This window comes from Paroedura picta, chromosome 3 (assembly GCF_049243985.1).
Source record: "Paroedura picta isolate Pp20150507F chromosome 3, Ppicta_v3.0, whole genome shotgun sequence".
Lineage (NCBI taxonomy): Eukaryota > Metazoa > Chordata > Lepidosauria > Squamata > Gekkonidae > Paroedura > Paroedura picta.
In genome coordinates, this window is record NC_135371.1 from 114,390,071 (window position 1) to 114,405,965 (window position 15,895).

Here is a 15,895-nt window from a genome sequence, read left to right on the forward strand (position 1 = left end):
AGTGTTTTCTGTTCTGTCACGAAGACTGCAGTTTTCTCATCTGAATCACCAGAAGTGCATATCATTGACTGCCAGGGTAGCTTTAGGGCTAAATAAGATGCAACTTCAAATTGGCAGTATAACATGTCCACAGCTTTAATGATGCTGTCCCTTTAGAGGGTTGGCCCAGCACGAGATGGGAGTCCCAACCCAGAGCCATATGGCTGCTCATTGCTGGAATTCAGGGGCTGCATTCCCAGCTGGGAGAGCATGCCCCTTGCCCCTGGGAAGTGACCTTACTGGGTGTCCAAGGGGCACCCACCTCATTCGGCTGACTCCTGGATCACTTGGCAACAGCCAGGTCAGCTGTGCTTGTTAAACCAGCCTCTTAATGGGACCCCTCCTCAGACAGTCGGGTACACAAACTGGATTCCCTGCCAACAGCTCCCTCTCATTCCCTACACCGAATATGTGACATAAACTTCAACAGCAATTCAACTTAACAGCAATAATATCCTAACCAACTATAACCTTATAGCACGCTTATGAGGGCATATAGGATGGTGGTGAAAGTGGCAAAATGAGTATTTTTTTACCACGGAAATCACGTCCGCAAGCTCTCGCCCAGCCTCTCGCCCTGACTGTCCCCCAGACTCATTAGTCTGGAAGCAGTGACGGACTGGCTGTAGCAGAGTCATCTGAAACTCAGTCTCTCAAAGACAGAGATCCTGTGGTTTGGTAGAAAGGGTCCTAGTGACAAAAAGCAGCTGCCCTGCCTGGATGGAGTGCAACTATCAATTGCACACTCAGCCAGAACCTGGGCATGATCTCTAACACCTCCCTCTCTATGGAAGAACAGGTCACAAGTTAGTGCCCTACCTGGCCCCAGAACACCTAGCCACAGTGATTCATGCGATGATCACCTCTAGAATAGATTTCTGCAACTCGCTGTACACAGGCCTACCCTTATCCCTGATCCAAGACATACAGCTGTAACAGAATGCAGCAGCCAGGGTCCTCACAAGAGACCTCACATTTGGCCCATGCTCCAATAGCTGCACTGGCTGCCAGTTGAATTCCAGATCAGTCTTCAGGTCTTGGTAATCACCTTCAAGGCCATATGTGGTCTGGGCCTTGTGTACTTGAGGGAATGCCTCTCTGCTTACACCCCCCCCAAAGAGCTCTGTGCTCCTCAAGTGCCAATAAACTGGTGATCCCAGGTCCCAAAGGGGTCCATGCCTGACCTCAACCAGAACTAGAGCCTTCTCTTTCCTGGCTCCCACTGTGTTCAAAGTGTTTCAAATTCAATGCTATTGTGTTCTTGTCCTCTGTGTTCTATGTACTATGAGCTGCAGCCTGTAACTTGCAAGCTACTATCATTTATTGTGAACCACCCTAAGTTTTAAGGGAGGATAGTATAGAATTGTAATAAATTAAAAAAAAACCTGATACTGTTGTTAGTGTTGGTTTTGGCAGGTTATTTTACTGTATTAATTATTTCATTTCCAGTATATTTTAACTGGGTCAGCTTGGTTTCAAGCATTTATGCCAGAAACTGTTCTGTTGAATAAAGTTTAAATATATCATTCAAATTTAGGCTGAATATCATGATTGGAGCGCTATAAGGGTCCACTAAGGCCCCAGCCATGGAGTTTTCACAGCAGGATGCCTGGACATTGTCACCACTCTTCTAACCTCCATGCCATCCCCAGATATGTGAGAGTGAGGGTAGGGAGGAATCAGCTATGATCTTATGTAATGCCAGGTCTATTAACAGCAAGTCCTTCACCTGGCAGGAGCGTTTCACAGGGCAGGAGCCAGGCCTGATGTGTGTGACTGAAAGCTGGGCATGAGAGGGTGAGACTGTCACTCTGAAAGATCTGGCTCCCACCTGGGTTATAGGTCCTTCATCATTCTTGGCTTCATGGTAAGGGAATAGGGGAGGCTTGCTCCTTCAGGGCTCTCCCAGTGCCATCAATCTCAGGAGTGAAGTGTGTTGGCATAGAGTGGAGCTTGGTGGAGAACATGGCCCTCTAGTTGGTGTACCTGACTGCCCAGCACGCCTCCAGCTGGCATTGACAGCCTGAGCATTGCAGTACCCAAGACTTATAATCTTCAATGTCCATGCAGCCTCACCATCCTCTGGGTCTGGTACAGACTTGGTGTGGGCCGTGGTGACACTAGGGTTCTCCCAGTTTGTTACTGGCCCCACCCATCAGGCTGGTCACACCCTCAACCTGATCACTGGTGCTGGGGTAGAAGTGGATCTGATGGTGACTGATGCCACCCCATGGTCGTACCACTATGATCTGGCTAAGGGTACCACCCCCTCCCTGCTTGGGTGGTGGGCATATTTTAGCCCACCCACAGAGACCTATGGATTGGATTAGATTCTTGAATGCATTGTGGTACCTGATGCCTCCTGGCAACTCACTGGCAATGCTGGTGGAGGACCAGCAGTCCTGCCTGATGGCTCCTATCAACAAGATTGCTCCTAGATATCCTCTCCGACTTTGCCTCAAACTATCTCCATGGTATACAGCAGAACAGCAGGAGAGGAAGAGGGCAGTGAGATGACTAGAGAGAGTATGGAAAAAGACTTTTGAGGAAGCGGAAAGAACATTTAATCAGATGCTTATGAAGGCATATGAGATGGCTTAGAGGGTGGCTAAATTTGAGTTTTATGCTGCCTCTATTGTGTCTGTGAGTTCTCACCCAGAGGTTATTTAGGGTAGTTCAGTCTCTTACTGCCCTTGAGAAAGAGCGCCCAACATTTTAATCAATTGGAACTTGGCTGTGAGGCACTAAAGAGCTATTTTGCAGATAGTCTTGTTGCCCCACTGAGAACTTCCTGCCATGATTGATACAGAAAAGGAACTGGAGGTCCCTTGGCCATCTTGAGGGCTATATTCCTTTAGATCACGCCACAGCATCTGTCCAGACATTATTGGAAATGCGGGTGGTTAAGAATCTTCCTACCAATTTCTTGCTGGACCTGTTAGATATGGTACTAGGAAACACTTGTTTTGAGTTTTATAATGCATTGTACTTACAGATCCATGATAAAATATGTATGCAAGGGCTTTTAGCAGTTAGCAAGTTACATTTAAACATTTATCCTAACACTTAATTTTATGTTACAGACAGAACACATTGAATAAATATATTGAATTTATTAATTCCATTTTGTGGAGGTATGGACATTTTTGTACATTTCCAATTATTATTTGTTATATATTACGTTATATTAATAAGGATATTTTGTGATTTAGCATTCATTTTTGCCACTGACAAAGGACTGAAAATGGAAAAATAATCTAGAGACCGTTTTGGTGGAGTCCAGGTGGAAATTATAATAATAAAGAGATAACAGAGACTCTTAAATTTTGATTAAGCCATTGGACAGAATCTTTCCTTTGTTGTGTTTTTGGGATCGTCCACTTTCTTCTTGCAGCACTGGAGAAATACTGGCAATTGAAAATGGGTAATATCTGGAAACTGTTCTGGCAGACATCCTAGTGAAACAAATAAAAAACAAGGAAAGAAAGGACATTGTTTGAACATCTATTTATCAACACTTTATGCCATTGGGATAGGTCTCTCGTCTTTCTCCTATATATATCATGACCTATCCAAATTTGTATTTAGTCTATATGGCATATAAGTATTTATGCTATGACTCTAAGCTACCTCCTGGCAGAGGAATATTTTTTTTGAAACAAAATGTTTATATATAATGACAAAGTCAATGGAGACCGAGCAGGTTAAAAAGTGCATGGTGAAATGGATGCAAAATTTTGGATGAATCTATTATGATGGAGGATTGGGAACACTTATGTGTATAACACTTATGTTATAAGATGTTAAAACTAAGTAAATGTCAGGCTTTGAGAGAAAACTGGTATCAAATGTTTTTAGATGGTATTTAACACCCAAAGCCATAAGTAAAATGTCCAATTAAACCGATGGTATATACTGGAAATGTCATGAGTCTGTTGGTTCCTTTTTTCATATGTGGTATAAATTTGTTTTAAAAATTTGGACAAAGGTTCATGATAAATTACAAATTGTATTCAACTGTAAATTCACACATGCCAAAGAACATTATTTTCCCACATTGGGGAGACTCATCATAGTCTCTGGATGAAAGTCACAGGAAGAGCCCCCAAAAGACTCATGGTGTCAGAAACATAGAGAGTTTGCTGTGATGGCTAAGTTAACGAACATGGTAAATTGAAGACTGAAGAATTTCAAAGTCCCTGGGGTGAATATTTAAAATGTTTCTAAAATCAGAAACTTCCTTTCTCTCTTCTTTCTGTTTCTGTTCTTTTGTGTAATTTCTATTTCTAATGAAATACAATATAAATTCAATTAAAAATGTAAGTGGTACATGTTTGCTAAGTATAATGAACTGCAAATCATCAGCAGTTACCCTTTCCTATGAAATGTCCTAACAAAGGTGTTTCTATATTTTAATGAAGATTCATGATCTGTGTTCTATAATGTGTGTCTTTATGGCATGTATACTCATCCAAATATGCAGATGTTAGCATGGGCATATAATAACATATTAGTGCAAGCAGCTGGGCAGGAAGAAGCAGAAATCCACTTCTAGAGAACCGCTACATTCAGAGGCAGTTAGCCTCTGAATCCCATTGCCAGAAGGCAACATCAGGAGAAGGCCAGAGGGACTGGTTGAGCACTGTGTGAGATAGAGCCAGGATGCTGGGCTAGATGGACCACTGGTCTGAGCTAACAGGGCTCTTTATATGTTCTTATGATTACCAAATGTAAGAACTGTGCCTCTAAGGAACATTATTTCAAATGGCTACTATGAGTACAGAAGGGACTGTGTTTCAATTCATAAAACAGAAGATGGAGATATTTCTATAGAAATGTACCCCACTTTTCTTCCAAGTGGGGGCCCACACTGGCTTTAAACATCATTCTCACTTCCTCTGTTTTTTCTTCAAAACAACAACCATGTGAGATAGGGTAGGCTGATATTGTTTGACTGGCCAAGGTCACCCAGCAAGCTTCCATGACAGAATAGGGATTCAAACATGATTTGCTTAGATTTTAGTGTATCAATCTGACCATTATACCATGCAATTAAGTATATTGTAGTGACAGTCATAGATAACCCATTAAAAGTATGTTGTCCATTTCATAGCCAGCTAGGAATGCACAGCTGTGTGTGTGTTTTGAATCTTAATATCAGGAACTGGAAAAAAAAATCATATTACCAGTTTCCTGGGTTCCAAATACTGGTTTGGTATTTAGTTCCAGGTTTCTTTAGGATTCTGATTTTTTTTTTGGGGGGGGGCTCTTTTCCTATGAGGAGGTGGAGGTAAAATAGCTGTTTTTAAAGCTGCTAGTACCTGTTCTTTAAATAATCTTTATATTTCAAGTTAATTGGTCCAAGATGTCCTGTTCTATGGACCCGAGAATGAATTACCCTCCATTGATTCCAAAAGGAAGAAATGTAAGAGAAGGAAAGTCTGAAAATATACTACCCAAAATTTACCCAAGTCAAACAGAATTGTAATGCAGTTGGAAGCCCACCAACTATGACATCAGAGAATCCAGCTAGTGATCAACCAAAGAATCTGCACTAACATCAGATCTGCCCTATTGTAAAGCCTGAGAACTGTCCAAGGCAACCCAAATAGGACTGCTGTTGCAATCCTTGTGAATGTATGATTAAAGAATCAAGCCAATGTGTGTCCTGAGAATCTACAACAATGTCAACCCTGAGAATCCATCTCAAAAAACAAAGCTGACACATAACAACTCAAAGAAAGCAAATTTGCAGCAAACCCCCCCCCCAATATAGAAGTGTGTAATCTAAGACAAATCAACCTGACAAGAGACCCTGGGTGTGCTTTCCAGGCTGCCGGGAAGCACTCCCTCTCCCTCACCCCCCTCCGTGGCCTGAGCGCTTCCCGGTGGCCTGGAAAGCACACCCGGGGCCTCGCAGAGTAAGCTTTCCAAGCTATCAAGAGGCGCTCCCCCCCTCATGGCCTGAGCATTTTCCAGTAGGCTGGTGTGCTTTCCAGGCTGCCGGGAAGCTCTCCCTCTCCCCTAGCCCTCCCCCGCAGCTGGTCCTCTTACCTGGGGCCCTGCAAATTGTGTGGCGAAGTCACAGACATGCCTGTCTCTAACAGCCAGGCATGCCTGTGAGGCAAGGGGTGAGGGTTTGGGGAGGGAGGGAGGGAGGGAGCTGTAGGGGCAGGGCCAATCAGGGTGCACCTGGCTGCACCCTGATTAGCCCTGGATAGGCCGGACCGTTTATCCCCCAAGGCTGTTTCACAATTATATAGAGGCACCAAATGGATAAGATAAAATACATATTCTTCAAATATTACATGGTAGATATACAGACTCTTAGCTAGCATTCCACTAATGACTATACGTGCCCTATAAGTTACAATCACCAGAGAGAATGATTGAACACTGTTCATTTAGCATATTAAGTTTAGCAGCCTTATTTCCTTTGAACATTCTATCAAACTTCTTACCAGGAGATTGTGTGTAGGGACTATATATTTAAAAACCCTCTGAGTCATAATTCCAATAATCAACTGCAGAGCCTGCACATAAAGATTGACAGTTGGAAAAAGATTAGTTTTTTCCCCCTTAAGAATTACTTAAATATTCAAGGTCAGAACTATTCTTGTTTAAAGAATAGACTTCCTTGAATTCATTAAGGATTTCAGAGGGAAATGACAGTATACGTGCTCACGCCCATGCCAAAATAACTGAAGAAAATAATAAGTGATTTTAGTAATTTTCTTTGACAAGTTCAATAAAACAGTCTATTCAAGAAATCCCAAACCAGGGTATCATTAGTGACTCCCCAGCCTTAGCCAGGGCAGCAGAATTATGTGCAGCAAAGTCAGTCACTGCAGTCTGTTTAATTTATGTCCTTATATGGCTTTGAAGATAGTTTCTGAGGCATACTCCCACCTAAATACATGACAGTCTAGTTATATAGGGGTATACAATATACATGGGAATCACTATGGATATGCCCCATGTCACTGTGTTTATAGCAAGGATAAAATGTGAATTTGGAAGCTGGTCTCTGGCTCTCAAGTAATGAAGACTGTTGCTGGCAAAGTGTGTCCATGTAGCAAATAACCATCTGACAGGTGGATTATGAAGAAAAAAGACTCGGCAAAGCAGATATTGCCTGGTGCCTACCCTTGTTCTAGTGAGCCACTTTAGTGAGGCCTTTATAGGTTTACATGGCATAGCAAATGAAGCCAAAGCTTGACAAGTGGATGGAGCTTGACATCAGCTTAATGCTTAGTGGTATACGTATAACTCTTTGTGGCAGAAAGGAATGTGTATGACTCTGGCTCTGCACATAATATAGAAGGAGCCTACTAAATTCATTCACTTCTGGCTTTGAATCCAAAATAAACTCGTGGTGATTACTGAAACACATTGAATTTGGTACAGCTTGCTCTTTTCACTAATATAATTAATAAACCATGATCTGCACACTGAAATATGTGATTACATGCTTCTTGGTGTTTCCACATTCTTATCTAATAATAAACTTTTTTTGCTGTTCTTTTTAATATTGCTAAAAACTAAAGCAGTCAAATAGCAATGGAAATGATCCATAAAGCAGGCAGCAGGAGCAACACAAGAGAGGATGGAAACACTGATATGGATTGGTGGCAAGGAAAGAGCTTTGGCATTGCTAGTCCGTCCGTCCCCCCAAGTGCCAGTGCTGGAGCAGGAAAAGCAAGAGTGGTAGTGTGTGTGAACATAAATCTTGGGAGGAAGAAGCCTGGATAATGGAGTGGAAGGGAGAATGTGGGTTTGGTCTGCAGAACAGACTAAGATAGTTAAAAGTGTTTCTATAAAGGCAGCTGAGGGAAAGGAGGCTAGAAGGGGGACAATGGGAGAGGGAGCAAGCAGGTCCCAAGCAGTATTTTGTTAGACCTAGAACAAACTTATAACATGTTCCTCCCATACACCAGTCCCTCATCCCCTACACAGAAGAGCAATGATAAAAGCTTGTTCTAATTCTAAAAATAATGTCATATATTATACATTTCTGAAAAAAATATTCATCTTTGCTACTTTTATTTAAGAACACATGGAGTAGGAGTCCTAAAAGTTTTCTTCTTTTGTAACTCTTTGATTATTAAAAAGGAATTACCCAGACAGTGTCTTCTAGTGGATCAACATGACTGTAAATGCTAGACAATTAACACTGGACATTAACATTTGACTATTAACTTTAAAGCTTTATTTCTTCGCAAAGTCAAGGCCATACACAGTTTGGGCCCTGCCTAATCTAAGGGGTTGTCTCTTCTAGGATACCCACCCCCAAAAAATGTTAAGATCTTCAAATAGCAACATGTTGGTGGCCACTGGCCCAAAAGAGGTTTATCTGGCCTCAACCAGGGTCATTTTGGTGGTGACCCTAGTCTGATCAAATGAGCTATCAATTGAGATCCAGGCGCTGATAGAACTACACATTTTTGCAGGGCATGCTAAATGGTGCTTTTCCACCTGGTTTATGGTTGAAGCTAATACAGCTAATAAAATCTACAGGTCTCCCTCCGTTCATTTCCAGGATGTTCTCACTGCTAAACACAAAGGTGAACCCAAAGGCGAAAATCAAATAATGCCCATATATTGACTGAGAGGTGGATTGACTGACTGGAGTGACAGGCAGGAATAGAGAACTGAAAGGTTTTAATAATTGTTTTAACTGTAATTTTAATAGTATGATGTATGACGTAAATTGCCCCAAACCTGCTTAGAGGGAGGGGCATCCTATAAAACTAATATTGAAATTAATACTAAAAATTATCCCGTCCAAGTTCATTGCTCTTGCAAGTTCCTTACAAGTTCAATGGGCAAGAGAACTAGATGGCTTGCCATTCTTACGCCAATGCTGGTTTTGATAACTGCATTTCAGATTCTTCCATAGTTACTGGCAGCCTGCAAAAACCCCTATAAACCCATGGACAGTTCACTCAAAATTAGTTGCAGTTGTTGCCTGTAAATTTCATTTAATAATATAAGTGGGAGCAGTTAATATTTTTTCTCAAAAGAAAACTTGAAGATTTTTTCAGGTGCAAAGTTTTATAGGAAAATTCTCAGAAAGATTTGTGGGATACTGCTAAAATATGAAAAAGAGAGGGCCACACTAAAACAAAGTCAAAGCAGAGAAGAAAAATATGGTGCAGTGGGGAAAATATTTAACTGCATTATACACAAAAATCCCCCTGCATTTCACACACTACTTCCTTGGGAGATCTGTAAAGCAACTATCTCTCTCGGGATGTTCCCATTGTAATGTAGATTGCAGCCTGAGTCACTGCTGGTCCCCTCAGGACTTCTATGCCTCAGTAAAATATACATTCCCCCCCCTCCCTTGTGGGTACCCTGGAACCTAGGATAGGAAGAAGAGGGGTACAGAAAGGGTAAAAAATCAATGTGAGGGAAGATTAGAAGATATGTGAACCATAAAGGGAGTGTGAAGAGAGGAGAATGCTGGCAGGGAACAGAAAGCTCTGGGGGCTGGAGAAACAGTAAATTGTATGGAGAGAAAGACAATGAGAAGGTATAGCAGAGAGGTTGTCATGGGGAAGGGAGACAAATGATATGGCATGACAGATGGGTTGTGAGAAGAATGGGATGAATGAAATGTCCATTTGGGGAGGGAGACAATGTCAAAATTAAATAGATGAAAATTGCAATGCAGGGCATGAAAAAATGTACAGAGAGACAAAAAAATAAGGAAGGAGATAAAGAGGAAGCTTAGATTAAGTGGAAGGGACAAAGGGAGACTGGAGTTGGAGGGAAAGTGGGGAAGCAAATAGAAATTTAACCCTATAGATAGGAATCGGTAACAAAATGTCATGGGTTAAAAAAAAACCCTCTCCATCAGTTCCATAATTTGTGTCCGCATACTACAGTTTCTATATAGGAACTAGGGACAAAGCCCATTGCATTCAGGAATACAATGGGTGCTAGATTGGGTGTGTGTGTGTGTGTGTGGAAGAATTCTGCAGATGGCCTTGCCCTCCCCTTAGGACCTAGAGAGGCTGCAGGCTGAAGGCTCCTGGGCAGGAAACTCACCGGCAGGGGCAGCTCTCATGCAGAAGGGAGCTGAAGCCTCTGAGGGAAGTGGAAAGAGGAGGGGGTGGTCAGGAGTGGGGGACAGAAGGCAATTGGCTGGCCGCTGGCCAGACAGGCAAGCCTGTTGGGGGAGGAGGCACTCAAGGGCGTGACAGCATGGGTGTTAAGCGCTGAGTGGCACTTAAGCCATGAGACCAGCTCCTCCTCCTAGGCCTTACTAGAAATATTAAGTGAAACAGATAAGCTAAAAACAATAACATTTTGTTGCAAACCTCCCATTTTCCAAGCATCAGAGTCAACATCAGAGCCTACCACATAACAAATCTGTGTGGTGACTCATGGGGCCATATGCCTTTAATTAACACAGCTAGTTTGCTAGTTTGTATAAGCCATTTTCAAATTAGGTGTTTTTTGAGCAAGATCCAAAAGACTCTTCATAGCACTAGAATTCAGGAAGAATAATCAAGGATAAATTTGTACATATTAGAAAGATTAAAGCCACTCCCTGTTCTAGCTGAATTTGTTTATAAGCAGGCTTGAGTTGACTGATATCATCATATCATCTAAATATTGCCCCCAATTTGCTGCTTCAGTCTCAGTGTACGGACTTCTAGTTGCTCTGACTCCTACCTGTCCTGGTGTTTGGTGCCTCCAGCCTTTGACTCATGGTCCCAACTTTCAACTTGCTTCTGGATTGGGTTGCTGTCATTGCAGCCATGTTTGCTGGCCTGTATGGATCAAATTTGACCTCCAGCTCCTACAGAGACAGTTATGACCCTAGTTCATCAGTTGTCATCATTGCAGCTGGTTCATCCTGAGCCACCCCACCTTCAACCTTGAGGGTGAGATACTGGTTGATTCCTCCTGCCTTTTGGCTCTCGGCCCCCCTTGGGACTCTCATGATATTCCTGAAGCTCCTAAAGATCCTTGGAGCTAAGTTGCTGATCACTCACAATTAACTAGATTAATCACCTATCAGTCATTGGGGAACTCTGTGGACCCTGTGAGCCCAGTACAGAATTACAAGTTCTGAGGTCTGAGCAGGAAAGGAGGGAGTTGGGGACTGGGCTACAGAGACAGAGACCGGAGCCTGAGGGCATGAGCCATAAGTGATGTCAGACTGCAAACCAAGTCCATATGAAACAATGAAGCCTTGCTGCAATCATCCAAATGATCTTCACTGGAGCATACATTATAGGTAAATATCACCACAGGGCTATAAACTAAATGAACATCTGCAGAAACTCCCTCCCCTATAGCAACCACAGTTGATTCTATGATACTCCACTAAATGTGATATAGCTACCTGGAGAGTTCCCACTGAACTAGCAGGGAGATCAGTAGGCACAATATATAGTGAGGATAGGGATCATTGTGGGTTGAAGAACGGGGAGTTGCCTAGATCCTTACAAGACCCCATGGAAAGCCCATATTCAACCTGCCCTCCAATAGTTACCAGTGGAATCAGGTTCAAGGTACTGGTCTTGACCTTTAAAGCCATACAGGGCCTGGGCCCTATGTATCTGAGTGACTGCCTCTCCCAGTATGCTCCTCAGACAGCATCACACTTGGCAAATTCCAACTTATTGATGATCCCTGGGCCCAAAAATGTCCAGCTGGCTTCAACCAGATCCAGGGCTTTTTTGGCCTAAGTTCTGTCTTATGGAATTAGCTGCCAGCTGAGATCCTGGCCCTGATGGAACTGTGAAAGTTCTGCAAGGCATATAAAATGACACTCTTCCATCAGGCCTGGGGTTGAGACCCTGACAGCCTAAATACTAAGTGGGCACCCCCTTCTCCATGTTCCCCCCTTTCCTTTCATCTTCTTTTCATTTTCTGCTTCTTCTTATGGGGGCAGGTATTGGTGAGCAGGAGAGGTGCTGCTGGTGGGAAATGGATCTTTTGTATTGGATTTTATTATGTTTTAACTAGGGGCAAAGCCTGTTGTATCCAAGAATACAACGGGCGCTAGAGCTTGGCAGTGGGAAGAGGAAGGGGAGGAGTTGTCCAGTCTGTAAGAGCATGGGGTTGAATGTGTGTGTTGTGTGGGAGGTTGTCGTGGCATGGTGGCAAATGAGGGTATGGGTGTGGAGATATGGGTGTCAAGAACCTGTGGTGTGGAATGTTTGCTGAGTGTGGGAGAGGACTGACCTTTGGGAATTTTGGCATAGTGGTTACAGATGAGCTTTCCAGAGCCATGTCCTCAGATATGTGAAGGGAAAATCAGACTGGAGACTCTTCTTAGGTGAAGATTACATGGCAACCAATTCCTCCCAGTTCTGCGTCATTTCCCTTCTTGTGTGAATTAGGCCACATTCACCGAAATGCCCCTCTGCCCTAATACACATGGGGTAGTCACAGTACACAGGTGTCCATCCTGTTCCTTCTGTCTCCCATGTTTTCACTGTTGGTAAAATGTTATGTGCCCACATGCTTCTTTCATGGTTGCTCCTTAGAAGAACGGATTTTTGTACCCTATTGCTTACTACTCAAAGGAGTCTCAAAGTGGTTTACAAACACCTTTTCCATTTGTCTCTCCACAATAGTCAACCTGTGAGGTATGTGGGGTTGTGAGAGGTCTGAGAGAACTGGGAATGGGCCGCAGTAACCCAGCAGGCCTCAGGTGTCTCAAAGCATTTTCCAATCGTCTTCCCTTTCTCTCCCCATAGCAGAGTCCACATGAGGGAGGTGGGGTAGCGAGCCTCGCAGGGAAGCTGGCAACCCTAAGAGGAAGACTGTCTGTGCACAGCAGTCTTGACCTTAGTAAGGTTTTTTATACTGTTTTTTTTAATTTGCCAGGCCAAGATTATTTGCCAGGCCAATAAGTTATTTCCGTTACCATGTGTCTCCAGACATTTACTTGTTCTCTATTTACAGTTTCAGGCTGTAAATATTTATTTAGATCTCCCTGCACTTTCCAGACTCACAGGACTGATGCTGCTCTGCCTGTCTGCACCCCAGAATACAAACAGTTGCTGGTAAGGGTTGGCCATAACCCACAGGCCAGGAGGGACACTCCTGCACCACTCCCTACCAACTGCAGCCAAAAATGGCTCATTTGAAGGCTGGACTCTGAGGCATTGTATAATTTTGAAGTCCCACCTCCAAACCTCCAGGAATATTTCCAACCCAGGGGTAGCCAACCTACAGGTGTGGCCTGGAGAGCTCCTGGAATTATAGCTCACTTGCAGAGTATAAAGATCAGCTCCCCAGGCAGATCAGCTCCCCAGGGTTGTGGTAGAGAAGAAACATTTAAGGCTTCCCACACAGGTTGTTGTTGAATTGAAAGACTTGAGGCCTACTGCACAGGGTTGTTGTGCAAATGAAACAGGAGACACCACTGGTGTAGATGGTACATGAGTCAACATTCATTTTCAGAATGTGGATCTTATCTCAGAATACCTCAGATGTCAGTCTGCACATATTGTGAGCAAGCAGCTCTGTCATGTTGACCTTAATAATGCCCTCTGCCTTAGAAACACTTAACTGATTCAGTATTGCAACAGATATGTCTTTTGGGATATATATACAGAAATATTTAATCACATGAGCCATGACTTGCTATCTGAAATGGCATAACACAAACCTTGATTTACCACTTTCATAAGTACCCATGGTAACAGCTGTGAATCCTGGAATCAAACATTCAATAAACTGATGGTGTTAAAACTGTTCACATACATGTACTATGTAAATACTAAGAGAGTAGACACTAATAAATAATAACAATGACAAGCCATAGCATACAACAAATCATATATCCTTACCATTGTTTGGATTAATATTTGTGAAAAGCCCCTCTGGGCAGCCCACTGTAGAGACACGTCCAGTGTCCGGAATGCGCTTCTGCCTGCATGGGCCAATTGGGCTGGCCCCTGGAGTGCCCGTTTCCAGGAGCCGGCCGCAAGGTGCAAGGCCAGGCTTGTGTGCACATGCTGCCTGCCCACCTACAGTCCCACTCATCCCCTGCCCTGCTTGGCCAGCCGGCCCAATGCGGATGCCAGCGGCCAAGCCAGTCCACCTGCCTACATGCACGTCGCCCCAACCTCCACCAGGCCACCACCCTCACCCGCCCTGTGCCACTATGCCCACCTACCTTGCTCTCGCCCCAGCCACCATAATGATGCCAGACAGTGGCAGTGGCAGCCCTGAGGATGCAGCGGTGGCCACAAGGAGGCAGCAGCAGCAGCCACAAGGAGGCAGCAGCAGTGGTCTGCAGCTGCCTGGACACCCTGGTGACAGGGGGAGGGGGAGTCGCCCCCAGGCATCTGCGCCGGCCACCACTAGTGCCCACAAGAAGGAGTCGCCAAGGGGATCTGCTCTTCCAGAGTGGAACACTGTTGGGTCCCCAGGGTGCCTCTGGGTTTTGGTGCAGTCTGCTGACTGCTAGGTCAGGCTCCCTCTCTCATGCTATGCCAACTCTACTGTGGGGAGGTAATAAAGCTGTGGCCTTGTTTATCCCAACATTGGTGTTGCATCTTATTGCAGCACATAATGCCCTCCTGCAGGTCAAATGATAATAATGAAAAACTAAGACTGCACGTGAAGTCACTTGTTACTGCTTCTTTGCACGTCTCCCTATTTTAAAGTATTCAGTATCTCTGATAAGAATTATGATTGAATCCCAAACTGATTCCTGGATTCACAAATGTAGAGCCATTCAGACTTCATGATTAGCATTGCATATGTGAGATTCACTTGAAAAAGTATTCCAAAATATATAGCATCTGAATTGTTAGAACAATAATCTCACCTGAGGCCAGGTTTGCTCTGAGGCAGCAACTGTTTGTGATAGTTCTGCCTTCTATGGTCTCAATTTAGAATCTTGGTGCCTCCAATTTTGAAATGAATTCTGAAGTCTAAGCTACTTAGCAGTTTGCTAGTTAGGAGATCTTGGGGAAATGTTACGCCAGTCAGAGTAGAAAGTTGGGCCAATGTCCTGACAGTATCAGGAAGCTTCATATGTTCGTATGCTGCAAAGAAAGATGAAGCTATCAAAGAAAAACGGGTAGAAAGTTAAAGTAGAGCACTGAAATTCTAAATTAATGTTCTCTTACATATATCCAGCAAAGGTCAGGATAAAGGGCAAATCCTTACTTTTTAAAAAACTACAAGAACATCTTAGAAATCTGGTAGGAAGATGTTCCTTTTAATGGGAAAGAAATGTGAGTTGGAGCAGATAACAGAGAAAAAGCTCTCCTGACACAGTGAGAAGAAGTTTTAGAGAGGTTAATGGAATGAAGGTGATGGTCAGTTGATTTAGGGAATACAGAACACTGTATAGAATACCCAGAAGAAAGAAAGGAATGAACATATTTTCAGAAAAGGTAAGAGCCTGGAGAAATAATAGAACTTGAGTTTAATTGCTAAAATATTGATCTAATTATCCAATATACAAACACTGTGAGAAATATATATTTCTCACAGTGGATAAAGAGACCGCTAAAAATCTATGGCAAAGTATGCTTGTAAATTCATTTAAAGGCATGTAATCAAAGGAAATCAGATTGATCCTCCAAACAATCTGAATTTTAAAAAATGCATGACTTGGTTTATCTTGCATCCAGAATTGCATATGATAAGCAAGGGAACTTCTTGTAAAAACCCATTCTTTTGTCAGCCCTCCTGCCAGCAGTATTATTCCCAACTGCTGCCTGGCTCAACTGGCTGGGAGTAGCAGTTCTGACCTTTTCTCCACCCAATGAGTTATGTGCCCTGGGTGCTCATACCTTGGCTCCAGCTCTCCCACCTGCTTATCCCTCCCACCCTCTTATCCAACAATGATAAGGTGACCAGATTGTGA

The 15,895-nt window shown here is 43.4% G+C and overlaps 1 long non-coding RNA gene across 1 annotated transcript; it reads right to left on the bottom strand.

Annotated features, from left to right (window-relative positions):
• Positions 1-3,399: 3,399 nt before the first annotated feature.
• LOC143831292 (uncharacterized) lies at positions 3,400-15,059 on the bottom strand. Its single transcript, XR_013228798.1, has 3 exons — positions 14,846-15,059; positions 10,723-10,849; positions 3,400-3,494 (listed from the first exon to the last, which is right to left on the bottom strand). It is a non-coding gene; the product is annotated as an uncharacterized LOC143831292 (long non-coding RNA).
• Between the last annotated feature and the right edge of the window lie 836 nt (positions 15,060-15,895).